Genomic DNA, 20094 nt, shown 5'->3' with positions numbered 1-20094 from the left:
ATTCGGAGGAACTCGAAGAGGCCAAAAGGTGTCATTACAGCCGTCTTCGGAATGTCGGCCGGCCGGACAGGTACCTGGTGGTAGCCCCGAATGAGGTCGACCTTGGAGAAGATCACCCGCCCTGCCAAACGGGCAGAAAAGTCCTGTATGTGTGGTATCAGGTACCGGTCGGGGGTGGTGGCGTCGTTGAGGCGGCGGTAATCGCCGCATGGTCGCCATCCGCCACCCGGTTTGGGCACGATGTGCAGGGGCGAGGCCCACGCGCTATTCGAGCGCCTCACAATTCCCAATCGCTCCAGCGCGTCGAATTCTGCCTTCACTACGGCGAGTTTGGCCGGGTCGAGGCGGCGAGCCCTGGCGTAGACCGGTGGACCTGTGGTCGGGCTGTGGTGTTCGACGCCGTGCTTGACGGCGACGGCCGAAAACGTCGGCTGCGTGAGGGCGGGAAACTCGGCGAGTAGGCGGGTGAAATCGTCCACGGCCGGGAGCGCGCAGGCTAGCTTGGTCGGAGCGGAGCCGCTCAATGAGCAAGCGAGCGAGCTGAAGGTCTCCGCGTTGATGAGCCGACGCTGTTTGACGTCGACCAAAAGCCAATGCGTGCAAAGAAAATTTGCACCCAGCAAGGCCATGGGCACGTTTGCCGTGATGAAGTCCCACCTGAAGCGCTGGCCCCGGAAGCAGAATGCGACGCTGCGCGAACCGAAGGTGCGGATGGAGGAACCGTTTGCGGCGACCAAAGCGGGGCCGCAAAGCGCGGCCTGTTTGTCCTCCACCGAGGCGGGTATCACCCTCAGCAGAGCGCCGGTGTCACACAAAAAACGCCGCCCGGACTCTGTGTCCATGATAAACAGAAGGCTGCCTGAATGGCCGACACTCATGGCAGGCAGCGAGCACCGGCCTGGTCGTTTCCCGACCCGCCGAAAGTGCATGGTGGGCGGCACGTTCTGGCCTTCTGCCCGAACCTGGCGTGGTAATAGCACATGGCCCGCTCTGGTGGAGGCTCCGGCGGTCGCGTCGTGTTCGGTCGACGGGGCGTCGCGGCGGCCGCAGCCGTCAGTGGCGCGGACTCGGCCGGTGGAGGCGCCGGTCATGGCGCGGGCGTTGCCTCGGTCGGCCCAGGGTCCCAGGCGGCCGCTCCAACGTGTTGCCTGGCCGAGCAAAATTTATCGGCCTCCTTGGCCAGGGCGCGAGGGTCCGTGATGGGCGAATTAGCCAAAGCTAACCGTACCTGCCCGGGTAGCCGCTGGAGGAACAGCTCGCGGAAGAGGAAGTCCGGGCTGTGATCACCGAGAAGAGCAAGCATGTGGTCCATGCTTTCGGACGGACGGGCCTCACTCAGCTCCGGGAGGTGTAGTAGTTGTCGTGCGCGTTCAGTCTCCGTGAGTCCAAACGCACCGAGGAGTAGGTCTTTGAGCGCGCCGTATTTGTCGGCGTCCGGCGGGTGCTGTAGGAAGCTCAGAACCCGGTAAGCGGAGGAGGTGTTGAGCGCGGAGACCACGTGGTGGTAGCGCGTCGTGTCCACCGAAATGTTCCGCAGGGCGAATTGAGAAGCCGCTTGAGCAAACCAAACGGCCTCGTGAGATTCCCAAAAGCCCGGGAGCTTCAAAGCTGCAGCTGACTCCATCGCCGTGTTCGTAGAAAGGGGTCACCAATTGTGGGAGCTGTGCTCGCACGATAAAATCGGACAAAATGGACGACGCCAGGAATTAGGTTTCTCTGAGCTATTTATTCCCAGCTCACTCAAACGAACTCCAAAGCACTGAATCAGCCCATCGAACGGGCGGCAATATATATCAGAAACTCAACACACAAAAGCCACGCCTCTCAGGCGGGGCGTGGTATGCAAATAGATAAGCCACGCCTCTCAACGGGGCGTGGTATGCAAGGCAAGCGTTCGCCGGGTAAAGGCAAGTCTCAACACGCCCGGGCGAGTCCGGACACGTGACCGCTCGCCGGTTGCGTCATCGGCCGGTGCAGGGTAATTATGTCATGCTACCGGTAACCGCTAGACATGCATCAATTTGCTCCTGCCCAATTGGATCCTTGGCTTCTTGTCTCTCACAAAATTTACACTGTGCCTCCCAACAGGGGCGCCGAGAGAGAGAGCGTCTGCATTGGCATGTGCTTTGCCGGGCCGATGTTGCACAGTGAAATTATACTGCTGCAGCCTCTCAAGCCACCTTGCAATTTGTCCCTCTGGCTCTTTGAACCGAAGAAGCCATTGCAAGGAGGCATGATCCACTCGGAGCACAAACTCCCTCCCATAAAGGTAAGGGTGAAAGTGTCCAACTGCAGACAGTAGGGCCAATAGTTCTTTGCGGGTAACGCAATAATTTCGCTCGGGCCTCGAAAGTGCCCGACTGTCATACGCAATAACCCTCTCGACTCCCTGTTGCATTTGTGACAACACAGCTCCCAATCCTTCCTGACTCGCATCTGTGTCCAGGATGTAATTGCCATCATCCGTCGGATATGCCAAAACTGGGGCCTCCACCAGACGCTGTTTTAAGTGATTGAATGCCTCGATGCAGCTCTCTGACCATACAAATTTGGCTCCTTTCTCTGTCAATTTGTGCAAAGGTCTTGCAATTTCTGCGAAATTTGTCACAAATCTCCTGTAGTAAGAGCAGAGGCCCAAAAATCCTCTGACTTCTCTTACATATTTGGAGGCGAGCCACTCTTTTACCGATTTTACTTTTTTCTGGACCAGTGGCCACGCCGCTCTCGCTAATCACGTGACCCAGGTAAGTCACATCCCTCCTGAAAATTTCGCACTTGCTTAGGTTCTTGATTCCGATCCGATTGACTTGGAATTTGAATGTGATTTTTATTTCAGCTGACTGAATTCAACCACCAACTATTTTTGAGATCAGCATAGGCCAAAGGTCAACAACCATTTCAAAATTTCTAAAATCCTTAATTTTCATCAGATTGACTTGAAAATTGAATGGGATTTACAAATCAAGTTAATGAATTCAACCTAACAACTATATTTGAGGTCGACATAAGTCACAAGGTCAACATAGGCCAAAGGTCAACTACCTTTTCCAAATTTCTAAAATCCACAATTTTCATCCGATTACCTTGAAATTTGAAAAGGATTTTCATTTCAGCAAACTGAATTCAACCACCAACTATTTTTGAGATCAGCATAGGCCAAAAGGTCAACATCAGCCAAAAGGTCAACATAGGCCAAATTTCTAAAATTGTCAATTTTCATCCGATTAACTTAAACTTTGAAGACGATTTGCATATCAGGTCACTAAATTCTACCACAAATTATTTTTGAGGTCAATAGGATGCTCCACAGAGTGCCATTTTACTTTGTTCTGTTTTGCCATGTGTCGCTCTATGAGTGATTTTTTCATTTGTGTGTTGGTTTGTTTGTTTGTCTGTGAGTGCGATAACTCACACGCACCCTTTCAGCTATCTTCGTCAAACTTTACCAGAGAATTCAGAAGGACAAAACTGAGGCTGTCAATGTTTTTTGACGACATAGGTCAAAGGTTAAGGTCAAAGGTCAAAGTTCCCTTGTTTGTCCGGGCGATATCTCAGCCATCCTTTAAACAAGGAAGCTGACATTCGGGCACAATAGTGAACAAGTGCCTTTGCCAAAACGGTATCTTTTGTTTTTTGATTAATCAATGCATTGATGAATTACTTAATTATTATGGATTAATTCACTACTTATTTATTTCCTTTCTCATCTGGGCAATATCTCAGGCACCTTTTGAGTGAGGAAGCTGATATTTGGACACTACAGTGACCAAATGATGTGGCTATAAAGGATATTTTAGATTTTTTGATTAATCAATTAATCGATTAATTATTTATTGCTGAATATATATATATATTTTTAATTAATGACCTATTTAATTAAATTTCTAAAAGATACATCTTTGGATGAAACACGAGTGGTTTAGTTATGCGATTAGCCAATTGATTAAGAAAATATTTTATGATCTTTTATTGATTTTAATTATGCAATTAATCAATCAATTATTGTACACCTCTCCCTCCCAATACAGTCTCTATGAGCTGCATTGCGGTATTGCCGGGCGCCAAAGGCGGCCCGGCAATGCCGCGCTGGAGGGTATTTAATTATTTGGCATGGGGGTGGTGTACTTTGAATGCATGTGTACTTTTTTTTTTTTTTGTATACAGAGTCGAGGCTCGTGAAAGAGCTAACATTTATCAAACAAACAAATCAAACAAACAAGTAAACAAAGTGTATAAAAATGGGAGCGGTCGACAAGATGGGGAGAGAAGGGGAGGAAGCACACAAACACAACATTTGAGGGCAAGGACATCGGGAGATGTGTGGGAGGCAGAGGGCCTGGGGGGAGGCAGGATAGGTTTAAAATGCAAGGACACCAAGGACTTCCAGGAAAGAAGACAAAAGTCACCTCAAAAAAGTGGATTTGGGGTGAAATTAGCGGGGGTAGAAAAGATCAAGGTTTTGGATTGGGGAAGATAAGAGATGGTGGTGAACAGCCGTTTTAAAGACCTGGAGGGAGGAGTGGGATTGAAGAGAGTGAGGGAGTTTGTTCCAGAGGCGGGAGAAAATAGGAATGAAGGAGTGAAGGTGAGCAGAGAGTCTTGATTTTGGCAGTTCAACCATAAAAGGGTTGCAGGCAGATCTTGTGCGACCTGCAGGAATATTTGGGGGACAAAGCCCAGAGAGAGCTGGGGGAGCAAGGCCGGAGAGGAGTCGGTAGAAGACGGAAAGACCACCAACCTGCCTGCGGTGAGTAAGTGAAAGGCCCTCGGAGATAGCGTCATCGCGGGCGATTCCAATGATTCTGAACGCTTTGGTTTCAACAGCGTGAAGACGAGCAAGGTGTGAGGCAGGAGCACCAGCCCAGAGGGGAGAGCAGTATTCCATTGAGCTGTGGATGAAAGCCTTGTATGTGGTGAGGAGCTCAGGTGTGCCAAGGAAGGACTTCGCACGACGGAGGATGCCCAGTCGGCGACTGGCTTTGGAGGCCAGCTTGGAAATGTGGTTTTCCCAGGAAAGATCATGGCAGATAGTGAGACCCAAAAGCTTGAGTGACAGAACTTCTTGGAGAGGATTATTCAGAAAGTAGATGGGAGGGTTGTCCAGTCGGTCTTTTCGGAGAGACATCGTAAGAGTGTGAGATTTGTCAGGATTGAAAGACATGTTCCACTTGTTTGCCCAGTCTGTGATTTTGTCCAGGTCTGCAGAGAGTGAGGAGGCTGCAGACTGCCGATCTGAGGGATGAGGAATGGAGCGGCAGAGAGTGGAGTCATCAGCAAAGAGATAGAGAGGATTTTCAAGAGAGTCAGAGAGATCATTGATGAAGACCAGAAAAAGCACAGGGCCCAGAACACTGCCTTGGGGAACTCCAGCCTGAACAGGAAGAGGAGATGAGAGAAACCCATTCAGGGCCACACGTTGACTACGACGAGAGAGGAAGTCCGCCAGCCATGCATGGAGATTTCCATGGATACCAAAGGAGGAGAGTTTGGTGAACAGGGCAGGGTGCCAGACCGTATCGAAGGTACGTGATATGTCGAGGGAGACAGCTCTAATTTCCTGTTTGGCATTGAGGACCTCCATCCATTGTTGAGACAGCAGAAGCAGCATGTCCAGAGTAGAGTGACCTGGTCTGAAACCAAATTGATGATCAGAGATCAAGCCATTTGAGAAGAGGAAAGATTTCATATCCGAAGCAATGATGGATTCCATGACTTTGCTGATAATTGGGAGAAGGCTGATTGGTCTGTAGTTGCTAGGATCTGTTTTTGCACCTTTTTTGTGCAAAGCGGTGATGTTGGCTGATTTCCAAGCAGATGGCAGTTGACCTTGAACAAAAGAGAGGGTGAAGAGAACAGAGAGAGGGAGTGAAAGAGCGGAAGAACAGGATTTTAGGACCCGTGGGCTGATGCCGTCAGGTCCAGTTGCAGAATCAGAGTCGAGGGTTGACAGAAACTTTTCCACCTTGTCAGGAAGAAAGGACACGGAGTCCAGGAGCAGCTGGGTACTTGTTATTATTCCCTTTGACCTGTGACCTGGCAAAGGTCAACTGAAAGTGAAAAAGTGGTCTTGACCAGAAAAATCACACTGGGATCCACTTCGATGTTACAATCAGGAGTAGCACCTCTTTCAATTCAATTTGTAATGAAAAGAGCTTTCAATAAAAAAAATAATCAGAAGCCTCTAACTCAATTTTGGGAAGTTGCCAAGCAAGGGGTAAGTCAGGTCAGGTATGGGAGCATGCACCGGAGCAGCACGTCACCACATCCAATTTCCACCGGTACTCCATAGGTATCTGACCATCCCCGAGGAAGATAACTGATCCGTCCCCATCTCCTTGAGATATCTATTGCTAACCCTGCTGCAATCATAAGTCATGTGGTTGGCCAATTGGCCTCCTACACTCACAAGGCTCACTCACTGAGAGAACCTGGTGAGGAGGATCAGTGTCAGAAAAACGAGCCACATATCCATACAGCTGTAGCTGATGCTCACAGACTACAGAGCAAGACTGGAAGCATGAAGGACTTAAAGACTTGGACTTTCATCCTCCTGCATAGACACCAACAGCACCGCACCCCATGATCCAGTGAGTCCATCGCTCCCCAGGCCCGACCCAGACGTCTATCGAACTCTGCCACACAACATGCGTAGACATGAATATCACTGCCCAGGCAACTGAAATGTTTGTGACCTAAACACCAGACAGAAACAGACAGACACAATAGCAGCATCTAATATGTCAAAGTGAAAACCTGGATCTTAACCTTGACCGAGGATCCTCCAGAGGATCCCGATTCATTGTGTAAAACGCTTTGCGGAGGTTGATATAAGCTGTAAGCAGCCCCTGCTGAAACTCTCACCTGTGTTCAGTGAGGACTCAAAGAGCAAGGATGTAGTCAATCATTGGCCTATTTGGTGTACAGCCAGACTGCTCTGGGCGGTAATATTTAAGCAGATGATGGCGAACGCTATCAATAATTATCCGAGCAAAGACCTTGCCTAGCACTCAGAGCAGTGCCACCCCTCGGTAGTTGTTGCAGTCCTGGAGATTACCCTTCTCTTTATAGAAATGGACAACAAGGCTTCCACAAAACAAAGGCGAATGGATAAGTGACAAGTTTTATTTGACCTTTAGCCCAACTCTTCACCCTGTAGGGAATGCAGGTCCCAATATGTTAGTGTTGCTGCAACAACCATAGGAACCAGTCTTAACAAATTTTGTGAAACACTTTTGGTTTCAAGTCCACCTATCGGTCATGAACCCCCTCTGGAATTTAAATTTTTCATATTTCTACCAAGTTTCGGCCAAAACAACTCACGTGCGGGACAGAAGGGAGGCCAAAAAATCACCCAAATATATTTTTGGATAGATTGTGATGAGATCTAAAAGAACCAATCAAAATATTTTGGTATCCTTAGCTTTTTGAAGTTTTTTGGCAAATTTTTGAAATGCAAGCATTGCTTATTGCCGCTTTGGTGAGGTTAAAGCACGGACCACAAAGACCAACTCGAACTGGCATTTTTCTTCAATTTTCCATTTTCTGGGGTTAGATCTAGAATTACTGGAAACTAGGGCATGCCCGTACTATATCTATATCTAAAATTATATCCCCCCCCCCTCTATTTACATGAAATGGTTTGGTCCAAAGCGAACGGCTTGCGAGTACGGTGACAATCCCCCCCCTCTATTTACATGAAATGGTTTGGTCCATTCGCAAAGCCAAAGCGAACGGCAGTTACGAATCGCAGTTACGATGAATCGCAAAGTAGTTTTAATTAGTTTTAAAACATAGTTTAACGCCAACATAGTTTGCCAACGTGAAATAAATGAATACGCTCTCAAATGTGCCGTCCGAGGCAGAGTCTGTTCGGCACGTTCGGCACACGTGATAGCTCGCTGCTCTCTGATTGGTTGAATCGTTTTTTGGACATAGCTCGGTAACTACTTGTCCGATTAATATGAAACCTTGAAAAGGCACATCCTCGGGTCCCCAGCAATATACCTGGCAAGTTTCAAGTATATCGGACCGGTAGTTGTCGAGAAACAGCGGTCGCATACACACACACACACAGACAGAGGTTAGTGGAATTATAGATAGATAGGGAAAATTTGAAATAACTGGGAATAGATGCCGAAGGGGAAATTAAAAAATAATAATAATAGGAATGACTCGCATTTTTTATCTGTGTGGCTGAAAACCCCCAGGTAAACTTTTATAGGAAAGTTTGAGAGCTCTCCCTACCTCTAATTCTATCCCAAGTTTTCTTATAATAATATGAGTTTATTTAAAAGGAACTTCAATGCAGGAGGAGGCCATTAAGCCCATCAGGCCTGCACAATGGTTACCGACCTATGGTTTTAGAATGCTGAATTACAAGCAAGGAAGCAGAACCTTCCATTTTAAAAAGTAATTGGTATGACTCGGCAGAAGAAACAAATGGCCAGGAGATATCTGTGGTGGCCAAATATCGACAAGGATATTGAAAGCACCGTGAAATCGTGTGTAATGTGACAGGATAATGCGAAGGAGCCAGCCGCATCGTGGTCTTGGCCTGCCGGTCCTTGGAAATGACTTCATCTAGACCTGGCGGGCCCTTTTAAAGGGAAAACGTTTTTGGTTCTGGTGGACACTTATTCAAAGTACTTAGAAATAATTCCCTTGGTGAACACTACTGCCACGACCATTATTCAAAGCCTTCGACATGTTTTCAGTGTTTTTGGTCTGCCGGAACACCTTGTGACTGATAACGGCAGCCAATTTACCAGTGCCGAGTTCCAAGAGTTTCTCACGACAAATGACATTAAACATACCCTGACTGCCCCAGGACACCCTGCTACGAATGGTTTGGCAGAACGTTATGTCGGTCATTTTAAGGAAAAAATGGGAAAAATTGGAGATACCGGAGAGCTGTTACAAATCAAATTGGACAGATTCCTGTTGACATACAGGGCCATGCCTACCTGGTTTGGGAAATCACCTTCAGAACTGTTAATGAACAGACAACCTAGAATAAGGCACAGTGCTCTTAGAGCTAACCAAACCAAACAACAAGTGAAGGTGTTCCAAGAGAACCTCGGACATGTCCCAAAGTTCCAGCAGGGCCAACTCGTGTTTGCGTGAAATTTTGGAAAAGGTCCGAGCTGGGTCCCTGGGACTATCTTTCGGGTCATTAGCCCAAGAAATTATGATGTACGAGTAAACGGGTTGGTGTGGAAGAGACATGAAGAACAACTACTAGTGGGGTGCCCGTACACTCAGTCATTTCAAATTTGCAAAAGTTTCGTTTTCAGTACCAATTTGAAGGTAAGGGCCAACAGAACAATTTTGGTTCGAGTGTCAAGCACTCATATCAAAAATGTTTATGGAATTTTTCCCTCCTCGTGTAGCGGGGATAACTCAGATAAAAAGTCAGATAAAATACTCACTCAGATGGGGCTTCTCAGATAAATATTTTATTTCATATAATGATAAATGATAAATATCATGATATTGTGGCGGACACGAAAGCCCATTGGCGTGGTGACATCATTCCGTGCACCAAGTGGGCGGCGGCCATGCCCGAGGGGTAGGCGTGGCCTCAGGATATACACCGGGCGCGCAGCCCAGAGCAGGCCAGTGCTACAGTGACCTCTTTGAATAAAGAACATTAAACTTACCGCGTTGTCCGCTTCCTCCTTGGTAGCAAGTCGCGCGCGTAGCACCGCGTGCTTCAATATGATATATTATTATATCATGAAATATCATGAATATCATGATATGATATGATAAATATAAGATAAATATTTCCGATAAAAATCCCCCATTTCCCAACCCCCCATCGGCCTATGCGAAATATGGAAACTGTTATAACTTTTGATTGGATGATCCGATCTAAACATATGACGTATTTTTGGATTCAGGATTAGGAGAAGCAGCTTGCCGTCCTCTTCCTTCCACCCATGATTAGTGGGGTTGTTGACAGGCATCATGAACCTTTGGGCTGTTTTCCAGATGCTCGCTTGGAAGACGCTCCTTTTGAGATGTTGATCCAAAGCATCACTCGTTGGGGTAATTCTCTCCACGTCCCGAGTCTTCTGTGAGAACACCCTCATTCGGACGAGATCAACGTCATCGTCCTCGTTTGACTCATTGGAGTACAGCCTGCAGACAAAGTTCGTTGCCACTTCTTTCAGCCTTGGCGATGTTTGGAATGGAGTGTCGACGACAGTTGCAAATTCCTCCATGAGGAGGGAAAAATTCCACAAAAACAAAATTGTGTGAGTGCTCGACACGCGAACCAAAATTGTTCTGTAGGCCATTACCTTCAAATTGGTACTGAAAACGAAACTTTTGCATCAATGTGAAATGAAAAGAAAACATTACCCATGCACGGCCCCCCACTATACGTCCCCGGAATGTGACCACCTCTTCATGTTTAAAACCCGGTGGTGAAATTGGGGGCCCCGACCAATTTCCAGTCTCGCTTTCTGGATCCTTGTCTCCAACTCGTCTTGTAGGAAGGGGGAGTCAGAAATGTCTATTCCATTTACACCTCCTGTTGAACGAGCTGTTCTTCCCGATCAGCATTTTGATGACTCGATTCTTTTCTCCACGGGTTGATCAATTTTGGAACCCAGAACCGGTTGTGGATGAACCCGTGCCTTCCTCATCATCTGGTCAACTACCTCATCGGATTGGCGAGTCCAGAAGATTTCCGGTGTGAGAAAGGAAGAAAACTCGAAGACTAATTGAACAACGCTGAGTCTGTGTATTTGCCTACCACCTGGTTGGATGAGAAATTTGTTTTTTGACCCCTCGAGTCTAACATTTGTGAATTTGTTGTAAAATTTGTGAGTTCATTGTAGGTTGGTTAATGAAATGATGAACGGCTTGATGTGATTGTGTTATCTGGTTTATATGACAGACGAGTACAGTGATCTTAATGATTAACTACCTATTTGTTGTAAGATTTAAATAGGGGGGCAGTTGCTGTGTCTGTTGGTTCGGGGTACCACGTGATTGGGGGTTAACGGAGGAAGGGTGCGCATGCACAGACGGGAGAAAATGCCGAAAAAGAAAACCTTAAAGCGCGGCGTTACGCGCGCTGCTTGTGAGCAAGGAGGAAGCGGACAAGCGGTAACATATAAACGTCTTTATTGTAAGACTACACTGTAACACTGTACTCCTCCGGGCTGGTCGCCCGGGGTATATCATGAGGCCACGCCTACCCCTCGGGCGTGGCCACCGCCCACTTGGTGCGTGGAATGATGTCACCACGCCAGTGGGCTTTTGTGTCCGCCACACGCGCCCCCCCAGAATTCCCGCGCACCTGGAGGGCCAGTTTGCGGGGCAGACGAATGACCCGGCCGAAGCGCCCCCTGGCGATCGGCGGCGTCCGGGGTGCAGGGATGCCAGGTGGGATGCCCCTGGCTGCTCCTGGGATGGGTGCAGGACCGGGGGGCGGCGTGGCGGCGGGGCTGGGCGGTGCCGGGGGTCCGCCCGCAGGAGGGCGGCCCCGACGTGGGGGTCGGGCCACTGGCGGTGGATGGTCCACATCGAGGTGGGCCGGCTTGAGGCGGTCTACCGAAACGCGGTCAGGAGTACCGCCGATGTCCAGGGTGAAGTGCTTCGCCCCGGTCTCCAGCACGCGGAAAGGCCCGTCGTACGGGGGCCGCAGTGGTGTCCGATGGGCATCGTGGCGGACGAAGACGTACTCCGCCGTGCGAAGCTCCGGGGCGACGTGCGTCGGTGGGTGCCCGTGGCATGCCGTTGGCACCGGGGCGAACCTCTGGGCGGTCTCTTGCAGAGCGGAGCGCTGCTGTGCCGCGGACCATGGTGCCGTGGAGTCGGGGAGGAACTCGCCCGGCACCCGCAGCGGTTGCCCGAAGACCAACTCCGCCGCGGATGCGCGCAGGTCCTCCTTGGGCGCCATCCGGAGGCCCAGCAGGACCCAGGGGAGCCTGTCGACCCAGTCGCCGTCGCGGAGGGTGGCCCGGAGCGCGGCCTTCAATGAGCGGTGAAATCGCTCACACAGGCCGTTAGCCTGGGGGTGGTAGGCCGTGGTTCGGTGCAGCCGGACCCCGAGCCCCTGCGCAACCGCCCCCCAGAGCTCCGAGGTGAACTGGGGGCCGCGGTCGGATGAGATGTCTGAGGGGGCGCCGAACCGGGCGACCCAGGTGGCGATGAAAGCCTGCGCGACATCGGCCGCCGTTGTCGACGCCAAGGGCACGGCCTCCGGCCACCGGGTGGTGCGGTCCACCATGGTGAGGACGTGGGTGAAACCCCGCGAGGGGGGCAGAGGTCCCACCAGGTCCACGTGGACGTGGTCAAACCGGCGTTCCGGCACCGTGAACGGGGCCAACGGGGCCTGGGTGTGCCGGTGCACCTTGGCGCGCTGGCACGCGAGGCATGTCCTGGCCCAGCCGCGGACGGCCTTCCGGAGGCCATGCCAGACGAACTTGTCGGCGATCAGCCTTTGGGAGGCCCTCGCGCCCGGGTGGGACAGGCCGTGCATGGCGTCAAACACCTGGCGCTGCCAGCCCGCGGGCACAATGGGGCGAGGACGCCCGAGGGAGTCGTCGCACAAGAGGGCCGCGCCCGCGCCGTCGAACGGCACCTCGGTGACGCGGAGGCCCGTGACGGCGGTCCGCAAGGCCTGGACGTCGGGGTCAGCGGCCTGGTCCGCTGCCATCCGGGCATAGTCGATGCCGAGGTGGACTGCGTGGGCGACGGCCCGGGAAAGGCAATCCGCCACCGGGTTGTCCTTCCCCGCGACGTGCTGGATGTCTGTCGTGTACTCGGACACGGCCGAGAGGTGACGCTGCTGCCGGGCCGACCACGGCTCGGTGACCTTGCCCATCGCGAAGATCAGCGGCTTGTGGTCGACGAAGGCAGTGAACGCCCGGCCCTCGAGCAGATGGCGGAAGTGCCTGACCGCCAAGTGAAGTCCGAGCAACTCGCGGTCGAAGGTACTGTAACGGCGTTCGGGCGGGCGAAGCTGCCGGCTAAAGAATGCCAGCGGTTGCCAAGCTCCACGCACCCATTGCTCGTGCACCGCGCCCACCGCGTAGTCCGAGGCATCGGTGGTGAGGGCGATCGGTGCATCGGGCGCCGGGTGCGCGAGCATGGTGGCGTTAGCCAAGGCGAGCTTCGCGCCCGTGAACGCCGTGTCCATCTGCTCGGTCCAGGTAACGTCGCCTTTGCCCGGCTTACCTCGGAGAGCTTCGTGCAGGGGGCGCAGGAGCTGGGCGATACGGGGCAGGAACCGATGGTAAAAGTTCACCATGCCCAGGAACTCCTGCAGCCCTCTGATCGTGCGGGGGCGCGGAAACCCCTTCACCGCCTCCACCTTGGCCGGCAGGGGGACGGCTCCGTGCCTGGTGACACGGTGCCCCAGAAAATCGATTGTGGCGGCGCCGAACCGGCACTTTGCGGGGTTCACAATCAGGCCATGCTGGCCCAGGCGTTCGAAGAGCGTGCGGAGGTGGCGTAGGTGCTCTTCGCGGGACGCGCTGGCGACGAGGATATCGTCCAGGTAGACGTAGACAAAATCCAAGTCGCGCAGGACGCTGTCCATCAGTCGCTGGAACGCCTGAGCCGCATTCTTCAGATCGAAGGGCATGCGCAGGAACTCGAAGAGTCCGAATGGCGTGATGACCGCCGTCTTCGGGACGTCCTCCGGCCTGACGGGGACCTGATGGTAGCCGCGTATGAGGTCCACCTTCGAGAAGAAGGACCTGCCCGCCAAACGGGCGGAAAAGTCCTGAATGTGGGGGACGGGGTAGCGGTCGGGAGTCGTGGCGTCATTGAGACGGCGATAGTCCCCGCACGGTCGCCATCCCCCGCCGGGCTTCGGCACGATGTGCAGCGGCGACGCCCAAGCGCTCTCTGAGCGCCGAACGATGCCGAGTCGCTCCAGGGTAGCGAACACCGCTTTTGCCACCGCCAGCTTCGTCGGCTCGAGGCGGCGTGCCCGGGCGTAGACCGGTGGCCCGACGGTGGGGATGTGATGGGCCACCCCGTGCTTGACGGCCCCCGCCGAGAAGGTGGGCCGCGTGAGGGCCGGGAAGCCGGCGAGGAGGCGGGTGAATGCGTCCGCTGCCGGAAGCGTACAGACCAACGTGGCCGGAACCGAATCGTTCGGCAAGCCGCTTGGCAAGCCGCTCGTTGAGCTGGGCAACGCACATGCGAGCGAGCTGAACGTCTCGGCCTGGACAAGCCGTCTGCGCTTGACGTCGACCAGGAGCCCATTAGCGCACAGGAAGTCCGCGCCAAGCAGTGCCATGGGCACGTCGGCGGTGACGAACGTCCATCGGAAAACCTGCCCTCCAAACCGCAGAGAGAGGCAGCGTTTTCCGTACGTACGGATGGGCGTCCCGTTCGCGGCAAGCAGCGCGGGGCCCCCACCCGCGGCGTGCTTGTCTGACGTGCCGGCGGGAATGACACTCACCTGTGCTCCCGTGTCGCACAGGTAACGGCACCCGGAGAAGGTGTCCGTTATGAACAGCAGGCTGCTCGAACGGCCGGCGCTCATCGCCACAATTGAGCGCCGGCCCGGGCGTTTCCCGACCCGTTGAAGGAGCACGGCGGATGACACCGCCGAGCTTCGTGGCCGAACTTGGCGTGGAACCAGCACCAGGTGGTGGAGCTGGAGGAGCGCGGCTGGCTCCGCCAGGCCGGTGGAGTCGACGGGTTTCCCCACGGTGGCGGTTTTCGCCGCGGCGGTGGGCGGGGCGTGGCGGCGTTCACGAGGTGCGTATCAGCATGCTGCTGAAACTCAGCGTGCTGTAGAAGATGATGCTGTGGAACAGCAGCGTCGAAGGCCGTGACGGCCACGCCAACGCTCGCCCGCGTGTCCGAAGCGGCGAAGTACTTGTCCGCCTCGGCCGCCAATGCTCGGGGTTCCGTTAGCCCGGTCCCGGCCAACGCGAGGCGAACCTGCGCTGGAAGTTGGCGACGGAAAAGCGCCCGGAATAGCGAACCGGGGGCTTCGTCGCCCAACAGTGACAGCATATGGTCCATTCGGACCGACGGGCGCGTCTCACCGAGCTCGGGGAGATCCAGGAGGCGGTCGGCCCATGCGTCGTCCGTGAGGCTGAACGTGGCTAGGAGTAGCCGCTTGAGTGCCTCGTACTTGTGGCCGTCCGGTGGGTGGCGAAGGACGGACACAACTCGAGCGGCCGTGCCGGGCCCGAGGGAGGCGACGACGTGGCAGTAGCGCGTGTCATCGCCGGTGAGGTGCCGAAGCTGAAATTGGGCTTCGGCCTGGACGAACCAGACTTCGGCCTGAGCCTCCCAAAATTCCGGAAGTTTGACGAAGGCGGCCATGGCGATGGCGTCGCGTGTGGAAGGATCGCTCCGGCAGATCCAACGTCGAGGGTCACCAGTAAAGCGCGGCGTTACGCGCGCTGCTTGTGAGCAAGGAGGAAGCGGACAAGCGGTAACATATAAACGTCTTTATTGTAAGACTACACTGTAACACTGTACTCCTCCGGGCTGGTCGCCCGGGGTATATCATGAGGCCACGCCTACCCCTCGGGCGTGGCCACCGCCCACTTGGTGCGTGGAATGATGTCACCATGCCAGTGGGCTTTTGTGTCCGCCACAACCTCTTGATTCTCGTTCCTGTTGCTCTTTACTGAATCTACGGACACTACAAAAATGGATAGAGAAGCAATGAAGATATTCAAGCAAGGTTTCAAAATGAACACTAGGATCTTTTTATACCTGCAATTTGTCCATTGTGGGGTAGATGGGCTTCGATTGGGGTTTACAGGAAGTTGAAGCAGTTTTGATTTCTTACCAGGACTCTCTCCTCCTGCAGTTGGAGATGCAGTGCAATGGTGTGAGCAGTACACACATCTGGATATGGATTTCTGAAAAAATGCTCTTTCCATCACATCCAACTGTACAGAAAAAAAACAAGTCATTCGTCTGATGATCCTAAATGTGGGAAGACGGTGAAGCTCTTTAGTTGGGAGAACTTTTTGAAGGTACAGAGTTTATATTGCTTGTGGGTGTATGAATGTTGGGAGGAGATGAAGTTTTTGGGAGAAAACTGTTTAATCCAACTGAGACACCTGCTGCCGTTGAAAGCAAGTCCTTGGTCTTTGACTTCTGCACCAGGTGTCTCGTCTCGTCTCGTCTCGTCTCATCTCGTCTCGTCTCATCTCTCTCTCTCTCCCTCTGTGTCTCTGTGTCTCTGTGTCTCTCTCTCTCTCTCTCTCTCTCTGTCGCCACCTGCTGGCCGTTTGTATGCTGGTTGTACTGTCATGGCGTCTGCTTGTGGAGGCCTGTGAGTGCTCTGTGTTGTTGCTCCATTCCCCCCCCCCCCCCCGTTTTCCCCCCTCTGTGTCCTTGTGCCTGTTCGTGGAGTCTTCCTGGTGATTCCCATATACGTTGAGACGGGAGAGAGAGCCGGAGAGCACAGGGTGATCGCTGGTAAGGGTTCGCCGTTTTTGGGCGTCGCCCGATCGGTGTTTGCTCCTTCATCTTAAACCTCTATTTCCTTTTTTTCCTTTCGTTTATCTTTCCTTCAGTTTGTTTTGTTGCCTCCCTTTTCCGAAGTTAGGGAAATCGGAGAGGTCTGATTACTTCCCATTCCCGGAGTTCGGGTAGGGAAGATTATATTATATATATTCACCCTCCCCGAGTTGGGGAGGGGTTGTAAGTGCAGCTGTTCCAGCATGGCAGCTGCACTATCTCGATTTACGGCCTTTCAGAGCCTGACCCGTAAGCACGGGTTCTTTTGTGTACCTCCGGAACGTGAGGTGAGTGTCGAGGACGTTGTCCTCGCAACCGGTCGTGTTGTCGGGATCGACAAGGTTGTTGCCGCTTCGCGGATGAACAAGCGGATCGTTATTTTTTTGTCCGACGTGGATTGTGTCCCACAAATTGTCGAACAGGGTTTGACAATCGATCCAGATTTATTTGTTTTGATTTCCCCACTAGATAGCCCAGCGATAAAAGTCGTGATATCCAATTGCCCCCCATTTGTATCCGACGATGTACTAATTAAAGAGTTGTCCCGATACGGTACCATCGTGTCTCGTATCTCCATGATTCCCTTCGGGTCACGAAACAACGATTTAAGGCACGTGGTTTCATTCCGGCGGCAAGTGTTTATGATTTTAAAAAATTCCCAGAAGGATTTAAACCTTATAATAAAATTAAAACATCAACAGAACGAATATACAGTGTACGTGTCCACCAACGTTCTAAAATGTTTTGGCTGCGGACAATTTGGGCATGTTAAGCATGACTGCCCCCGAAAAGAGAATTCTCCACAAGTACAACCTCCCCTCCGAACCGGGAATAAGCAACCCCCCCACCTTCCCACCACCGATCCAAACCCTTCCACCACCGAACCAAACCCTCCCACCACCGAACCAAGCCTTCCCACCGCCGAACCAAGCCTTCCCGCCGCCGAACCAAGCCCTCCCACCACCGACCCGAACCTTCCCACCATCGACCCAAGCCTTCCCACCACCGAACCAAGCCTTCCCGCCACCGAACCAAGCCTTCCCGCCGCCGAAACAAGCCCTCCCACCACCGACCCGAACCTTCCCACCATCGACCCAAGCCTTACCACCACTGATCCCAATCTGTCTACCACCGACCCAAGCCCTCCTACCACCGACCCAAACCCCCCCGCCGTACCCCCTTCCCCTCCCCTTGAAACAGGGGCCCCTCCCTCTACTGAAGGATCTAATTGCAGCCATCTCCTGTTAACGATAGACCTCACCCCCCAGGCGACATCGTCCAATCACAGCTTGTTGCCTGCTATAACTGATCCTACCTCTCTCGCCGTGGTAGCCGATGGAAATCCCCTCCCGATGATCACGCCCCCCGTCCCCCCCCACCCCCCAAACCCTTGCAATCTCTTCCCACGAACCAGGTCGAGTTTCAATTAGTCTGCCCAAAAGGAAAAATACATCTGCAAACAACAGATGGAAACGGTCACCTCTTTAAAAAACCTACAACTGAAAACAGACAGCCCCTCCTCTCTGCCCTAGATTTGTCCCTCGTCACAGAAAATCGTTTCTCGGTATTGGAGGACATAGATGTGGATGAATCCTCGCCCTTGTCTACTGACCTAGAAACTGATATGATTGAACCGCAAAAATTAGCACCCCCCCCCCTCCCCCGCCCCCCCCTCCCCCGAAGATGGCTCATTTCTCTCCCTCCCCGTCCCCTCCCTCCATGGACTATGCCCCATCCGATAACGTGGAGGGATGTGATGACGGTGAGGAGATAAATGATGAAAACCAGTGTGACACACCATCTGAGCCATCTGATATAGATGACTCTGTTAGTGAATGTGGTAGCCTTAAGGAAGAAGAAACCCCTCCAATCCCTCCCTCCGAGATAAAAAGGTTTCTTAAGGACACATTCCGAAAAAGGAATGTTGTTATAGAAACCTTTTTTCCGGAGCTACCTGATTTTATACATTCCGCTAGATTGATGGTAAAACGGCCCCACGTTTTTAATTTCAATTCCTCCCAACGTCACCGTTTAAAGAAGTGGTTGCAAAAAGCTAAGAATGAACTGCTATCAAAAAATTGAGTGGTGGTCACTCCTCCTTGTAGCTGTAATGAGTTTTTCCATTTGTAGCCTGAATATTAACGGAGGATGTAGCTCTGTCCGTAAAGTTCAAGTAAGGGATTTTTTATTACAGAAGAAAGTTGACATTGCCCTCTTACAAGAGACCCATGCCAACGACTGCTGTGTCGCAGAGTGGTGTAGGCTCTTCCCCGGCCTGTCCTTTTTTTAGTAACGGTGACTCCCGCAAAGGCGGTGTCGCAATAATTCTTAGCCCCTCCTTTTCGCCTTCATCGCTTAAATTCGACGAAATACACAAGGGATCCCTAGCATCCCTAGAATTCCACTACTGTGGAAATTTTTATACTATTTTTAATATTTATGCCCCAAGTACACCTGTAGCTCGGCGAGGGTTTTTTAATGACCTTGGGACACACCTAACGTCCCTCGACAGCCAAAACGCCCTAAAAAACCAAGACAATCATGTTTGTATTGGTGGAGATTTTAATTGCACCCTCCAACCCCAACTAGACAGGAACAGTGCAGAGCCCCATCCTGCCTCCACAATCCCTCTCACCAAATTTTTAAAACAAATGAATTTGACAGATATATGGCGGGTACAGCACCCATCAATCAGGCAATACACATGGTGTCGATGCATTCAGGGTAATATTGTACTTGCTCGCTTGGACAAGTTTTATATTAATCCTCCACTTGAACGCCTCGTTCTGTCATCCAAAATTTGCCCATCAGGATTCTCGGACCACAGCGCAACATTTCTCAAAATTTCTGCCCCCTGCCCGAAACACAAGAGTGCTTTTTGGAAATTTAATAACAACTTACTTGATGATAGTACCTTTAAGGACATTTTTCCGGAAATGTGGAATATCCTGGTTGCCTCCCAAGGGAATTTCTCAAACCTCAGACAATGGTGGGATTGTAGCGGCTGCCGCTGGGGTTACACAATCGCCTTGCACCTATCAAGGACGCGGAGCGATCACCAGGCCGGGCTCGTCCAGGACGCCCGGGCAGGCCCGCGCTCGACTTGCCAGGCCTCGGTCGGGACGCCCGGGCAGGCTCGCCCTCGGCTTGCCAGGCCGCAGCCGGCCCGCGGGGCCACGCCCCCTGGCGCCAGGCCTGGGCAAACCCCCTGGCGGAATAGATATATATTGCCGACCGTAAAACGTTTTTCCCAGAGTGCCTGAGTGTTTGATTCTAATAAAGCAGCTCAGATGAATTCAAGCTTTTTGTCGCGTCCATTCTTTCGATCGACGTGGGAGCCACAGCTCCTTCATTGGTGACCTATCGACATGGACATGGCAGTCGCCCTTAAACTGCCTACCTTCTGGGAGGCTCACGCGGCGGTTTGGTTCGCACAAGCGGAGTCCCTGTTCGCCCTGCGAGGCATCACGGCGGACGACACCCGCTTCCACCACGTGGTCGCTGCGCTCGGTTCAGCCACCGCAGCCCGCGCCCTGAGCCTCCTCGAGAGACCGCCAGCCGCGGACAAATACGGCGCGATTAAGAAGCTTCTCCTCGATGCTTTCGCCCTCCCAGCGGCGGAACGCGCAC

General features: G+C 52.6%; 1 protein-coding gene across 1 annotated transcript in view; it reads right to left on the bottom strand.

Annotated features, from left to right (window-relative positions):
- PUS3 (pseudouridine synthase 3) overlaps positions 1–19649 on the bottom strand; it is a 212365-nt gene extending 192716 nt beyond the window's left edge. Inside the window, exon 1 of the mRNA XM_078776448.1 lies at positions 19500–19649. The gene's annotated coding sequence lies outside the window, so the exon portion shown is untranslated. The remainder of the gene's footprint in view (positions 1–19499) is intronic.
- Between the last annotated feature and the right edge of the window lie 445 nt (positions 19650–20094).

Source organism: Myxine glutinosa, chromosome 4 (genome assembly GCF_964187855.1).
Source record: "Myxine glutinosa chromosome 4, kmMyxGlut1.1, whole genome shotgun sequence".
Classification (NCBI taxonomy): domain Eukaryota; kingdom Metazoa; phylum Chordata; class Myxini; order Myxiniformes; family Myxinidae; genus Myxine; species Myxine glutinosa.
The sequence above is the reverse complement of the archived record's forward strand: the minus strand, read 5'-3'. Positions and strand labels throughout refer to the sequence as shown.